This window comes from Macrotis lagotis, chromosome 1 (assembly GCF_037893015.1).
Source record: "Macrotis lagotis isolate mMagLag1 chromosome 1, bilby.v1.9.chrom.fasta, whole genome shotgun sequence".
In the NCBI taxonomy this organism is placed as follows: Eukaryota; Metazoa; Chordata; class Mammalia; order Peramelemorphia; family Peramelidae; genus Macrotis; species Macrotis lagotis.
The window spans coordinates 673,958,904-673,964,966 of record NC_133658.1 but is presented as its reverse complement, the minus strand read 5'-3'; the positions used below and the strand labels follow the sequence as shown (position 1 = coordinate 673,964,966).

At 38.6% G+C, this 6,063-nt stretch overlaps 1 pseudogene; it reads right to left on the bottom strand.

Annotated features, from left to right (window-relative positions):
* Positions 1–1,158: 1,158 nt before the first annotated feature.
* On the bottom strand, positions 1,159–1,807 carry LOC141506135 (rho GDP-dissociation inhibitor 1 pseudogene; annotated as a pseudogene).
* Positions 1,808–6,063: the final 4,256 nt, after the last annotated feature.

Below are 6,063 nucleotides of genomic sequence, written 5' to 3'. Positions count from 1 at the left end.
GTCTTGGCTAGGCCTTATGGGGGTGAGGGGGATGGTAGTCCCAGATCTCAAGGGAGGAGGAGGTGCCAGCTGAGCAGGGTCCCAGATCTGCACAAATCATGGCACTACATAATTGACAGACTGGGCACAAGATTCCAAGGTTGGGGTTGAGAGCTCCATCCAAGGACAAGTAAGGCTCAACCACTGGCTTCAGGGGTCTTTGTTCAAATAGGCCCAGAGACTCCCCAGGTAGGAGAGCTGCCCTGACCATAGGAAAGTGACCTAGATGAGCACGTCAGAGCCTCCCCAGGTCCCAGGGTGTGAAAAAGCCCCTCCTTTCTGGAGTGTGGGGACAGACATGGAGAGAAGCAATAGGTTAGAAATTTGGCAGTTTAGCTCTCACCAGTTGGGGGCTGTTCCTGGAGCCCTGGTCTGGGAGAGAAGGGTTGGGTTGAGACCCTAGGCAAGCTAGGGAGAAGGGGCAGCAACACAGACAGAAAAGGTGATTTGCTGTAATTTGCTGAAGCAAAGGGAAGGTGGGGATAAGGAACCATATGCTCATGCAGACACAGGGGAGGCAGAGGTTAGTGATTAGGGGGAGCAGTTCTCCGCACGTTCCACATGTGAGGCATCATGGCTACATGGTTACAGACAGCAATGAACTGACAGGCCATAAATGGCCACACAGAGGGGGAGAAGACCCACCAGAGGTGTCTTCACTACCCTGATAGAGCACCCTCACCCCCATCCCACTTCAGGTGGAAACAAGCCATGTTTGGCTGTTGGGGCTGCAGCAGCTGAAGGAAGAAAATGTCAATTCCTGTTGAAGCCCAGGACAGACCCCCTTCCCTTTGCCTCAAGGGATGAATTGGAGACTTGAAGGAAATATAGGCCTTGGATGAAACCTCCCATTTCCCAGTAAGATACTGGGCTAAAGCAGCAACAGGAAAAAACGACAATAACCACCTGGAATGCTGAGAAGGGTGCCAAGAAGTGAAAAATGGGAACTTCCCATCCCTCCAATCCACGAGAAAGACCAGGAGGATGAGAAGATAGTCAAGTGGGGGTGGGGGCTCCCCTGTCAACACTTTCGTATGAGATTAGGGGTTGAAAAGGAAAGGAGGGGGGTATTGGGTTCAAGGTCAAAGTGGGGTTTGGCCACTTCCTGGGGATTCTGGACTACCTGGCCAGCCCTTTCCATTCCTTTTTGATGATGAGGTTCCACTCCCAGGAGAGGTGATCTGTTTCATCATTTTCTGTGAAGCGAGACTCGATGTTGTAGCTGCCCGAGCCAGCATGCCTCTGGGAGCCTCCTGCACAGGGATGAGGAACTCATAATCCTTTGCTCGAGGCCCAACATTGCCCACCATGGTGAGTTTTGTCAATCTTGATGTTTTTCTGCTAATGTGCCTGATACTGTCTCCCCATTCACCTGGAGGGAGATTTTTATCTGGGCCTCCAGACCCTCCTTCAGCTGGGATGGCTGCTTCTTGAAGCTCTCCAGGTCAGCAGTCAGCTCTAGCTCCAAGGGACCAGGTGCAGTGCTGCTCACCTGGGTCAGGAAAGTCCCAGTGACATCAGGAGTACCAGGATCAGCAGAAACAGTCCTACTGCCAAATGGGCCTCTTTCTACTTCCAAAGGCTCTCATCATCCCTGTCCAGCTCCCGGGTCTCTGAATACTCTTCCGTGCCAGGGGCTTTTAGTTGACAGAGGGTTCCTGCTCATTCTCAGCTGCAACCTGAGCCACTGCTCTGCTGCAGGTTCTTGTTATGCTATGCCCACCCCCTGACTGAACTTGGAAACCCATGGGTTCCACGCTTCCCACATCTCGTGGGTTCCCTTCCAAACTCATATTTTTTTTTTTTTTGGATCACTATGCTTCAAGTTCTTTCTCTCCACAAAGCACAGTTAATAAGAAAATTAACTAGAAACCTAATATTCCCTCCTTTTTTCCTATTTTTAAACCAGAGAGAGCCCTAGAGGTCAAGACAGGCATTTCCTCCCACCCCCACAGAGTCAGGTTTGCTTTTTCTTAGACTTGATAGGGAACTAGAGAATAATAAACTGAATAGCTCTTCCTAAGACACTAAGATTGCACTCTCAGTTAATGAGAGTTCTCTCGACCCCTGTATGGGAGCACATTCAGCTCACTTTGACTTTAAAAAACACTAACTTCTTTTTTCAAGGATTCTTAGCACAATTCACGTGACATCTTAAGCTCTGTGAGGATTTTCTGATCCTTTCCCTACCTCCTCCACAGTTATGAGCACACTCTTCCTCTTGAAACTAGTTTGTATTTCTATAAAATTACTTTGTATTTATCTATTTCTAATTTCTATCTAATATTCCCATTATATTATTTTTATTTATTTGTTCATTTTTGGCATATGACCTCACTATAAATGGATATATAAAAACACAGAATTTATCTTTTTTTTTTTTCTTTAGACTTTTGCAAGACAAATGGGGTTAAGTGCCTTGCCCAAGGCCACACAGCTAGGTAATTATTAAGTGTCTAAGGCCAGATTTGAATTCAGGTACTCCTGACTCCAGGGTCGCTTCTCTATCCACTGTACCATCTAGCCACCCCCAGAATTTATCTTTTAAAACAAAGGTGGATTTTATTTTACACTAATTGATAATATTTAATGTTCTCAGAAATGTAAAAAATAAAACAAATCGTTGATAGTCCCTTATTCTATTTTTATAGATGTAGTTTACCCAATAAGATTCATAACCTATTCATTTCAGCATTGAAATAATCTCATCTTTTTTTTGTCTTTTAATAGTTTTATGCAATTTCTTTTTAAGTTAATTGTTTTTTTTAATTTTTTTTGTTTTATTTCTGGGTTTTTTTTTGTGAGACAATAGGGTTAAGTGACCTGCCCAAGATCACAGAGCTAGTAAGTATCAAGTGTCTGAGGTCAGATTTGAATTGAGAACTACATGACTTCATGACCATTGCTCTATCTGACCCAGTCATATGTGGGGGGGGGGGGGGTTGCTTTTTTGTTATTGTTTTTAGGATTTTTGCAAGGCAATGGGATTAAGTGGCTTGCCCAAAGCCCCAGAGCTAAGTAATTATTAAGTGTCTGAGGCTGCATTTGGACTCTGGTATTCCTGACTCCGGGACCCCTGCTCTATCCACTGCACTGCTTAGCTGCCCTATATGTGTTTTTAAAGTGGGTCTGTCTCTCACCAACCCTCACTGTGAAAAAATATCAAAAAGAAAAAAAAAAAAATTTCCTCCGAACATGTTAGACAAAGCAAATTCCACAATATTCATGTCTGAAAATGTATACCTTTTTGCATTTTAAACTCATTGCTTCCATATAAGGGCACAGGTAGCACATTTCATTTTAAATCTTTTGGGGCTCTTGCTTTATCATTGTGTTTATTAAAGTTTAAAGTCTTTCAAAGTTATTTTTTCTCTAAATGTTATAATTGTTTCCTAGTTCTGCTCACTTCACTCATGCTTAATTCAAAAAGGTCTTCCCTGTTTCTTCTGAAATTCTCCATTTCACCATTTCTGAAAACTCAAAATATGGCATTACATTGATATATCACAATTTATTTAGTCATTCTTCCAACAGTACATTCATACAGCATTAGTTATTTTTTATAGCCTTTATTCAATCACATGTGTGAATTTTCAATTACTGTTTAATTTTTCTCTATCTTTAAAGAACATAAATTTCAAGTGACCTGATAAAATGTTTTATGTTAGGTAAATATATATATATATATATATATATATATGTTGTAGCATATAAGCAACACCATTTTCTGTGTGAAAGGTGGTGTGAAAGAAATTTATAAGCATGCATAACCTGGGCCAGACATATAGTCAGTGTGAGGAATAATAAATGGATAGTCTCACTATTTCATTTATAGCCACAGAATTTACATTATTTTCAATCAAGTTATCTATTTTTATATTGGCATATTCACAAGGTAGGCCTTTAGATAGATACTTTATGGCTGAGAATATTCTGTGGAAATATTAAAAATCATCTATGATCAAAAGTGATGAATAATCATAAAATAGTTCAGTGATGAAGTACAGATTTTTTAATGATAGATTCAAAATAAAAGTGAATGCCCTGACATACTAATTTCTTTCAGTATTTATTTTTGTATAAATAATGCATGTCCACTATTTTATTTTCAATTTCAACAAATAAAGATTGACTAAAAAAGATAAAAATGTTCTATAGCTTATTCAGGGAGACAGCCTACAAACTCATGGTTTGCATGTGGAGCAGGATGTGTGTGTGTATGCGTTTGTGTGTGTGTGTGTTGGGGGGGGGGTATTTGAAAACCCTTTAGCTAAATTCATCCAAATAGTAAAGGTACTATAAATGTTCCATATTATCTTTTTCTCCAAATCAACCCAGTAATACTGGAGACACTGTATTTTAGTCAAAGGAACCTATTTTTCATTCCCCTGGTAAATGAAATTTTATTCATGTCTTTGCTCCAACAGTTCTTTCCACCTCTAATAAACCCTTTAACTAGACTCTTCAGTTTCCATCTGTGTTGATTCTAGTCAAGTTTTAAGTTACAGTATAAAAGTCATATTTTGTAAGTAGCATTCCCTGATCATTTAATACAGAGATAAGCTCTCTCTCTCTCTTAAATGCTCTTGGCATATAGTATTGGATACAATTCAAAAACCAAGTCAGAGAATTAGTTGGAGGAGCTAACATTTGAACTGATCCTTGAAAGCAGTTGGGTTCAAAAAAAGGGAGATGTGAAAAGGGAATACAGGAAATGGAGACAGAGCTAGAAAAAACTTAGAGAAAGTTATAGGGAAAAATAGCAAGTAAGGTAAAATCATTTGGTTAAAACATAGAACATTGCTATTTTATTTTACTTTTTCCAGTTATATGCCATGAAAGTTTTTCAACATTCATCCACATGCATATTTATAAATTACACAATTTTCTTTCACTCTTCCTTCTCACTCCCATCTCCTCAGTGGTGAACAGTCTAGTGAACATGTTCATGTACATTTGTGTTTAACATGTTTACATATTAGTCATGTTCTATATGAGGAATTAGGACCTATGGGAACGAAAAAATATATTGGATAGAAAAGGAAAAATATAGGAGAAATTTTTAAAAGGTGTGCATAGTATTCATTCAGATTCTTTAGATATTGGGGTATTTTTTGTTGTTTTATTTTTTCCTCTGGATGTGTATGGCATTGTCCATAAAAAATCACCCAGGGTTGTCCTAGCTGTCTGAACAGCTGAAAGGAACTGCATCCATCAAGGTTGATCATTTCACGATGTTATTGGAATTTTTATTGCCTTTTTTGAATTTTACAATTTTTCCCCAATCTCACACAATTTGTATTTCTCTAATCAATAATGATTTGCAACATTTCTTCATAAGATTATATATAATTTTAATTTCTTCATTTGAAAATTTCTTGTTCATATCATTTGGCCATTTAGCAATTGGGGAATGACTTGTAATCTTATTGATGCAAGTCTCTATATATTTTAGAACTCTATATTTAAGTACTCCTAGCTATGAAAATTGTTTCCCAAATTTGTTTTTCTTCTAACTTTGGTAGCATTGGTTTATAAGTGAAAAAACTTTTAAATTTATTATAATCAAAACCATCCATTTAAAAAAAAAATTACTTAAGGCCAGATTTGAACTTAGATCCTCCTGACTCTAGGGCTGGTGCTCTATCCCCTGAGCCACCTGGTTGTTCCATATCTATGTTGCATTTTATAATGTACTCCATTTCTTAAATGATCATAAATATCTCCCCTTTCCAAAGATCTGACAGATATGAGTATTTCTTGATCTGTTTATTTGTCTATAGCATTGCCCATTATTACCATATCCTGTACCCATTTTGATCTTATTTTGGTTTAGACTGCAAGATGTGGGTTTAATGCCTAGTTTTTTGCCATGCTGTTTTCACCAGTTTTCTTAACAATTTTTGTCAAACAGTGAGTACCTATGCCAGAAGCCAATGTCTTCAGATTTGTCAAAAAATAGATTACTATAGTCATTTGCTACTGTTTATTTTGTACCTATCCTAAACCACTGGTCCATTATGC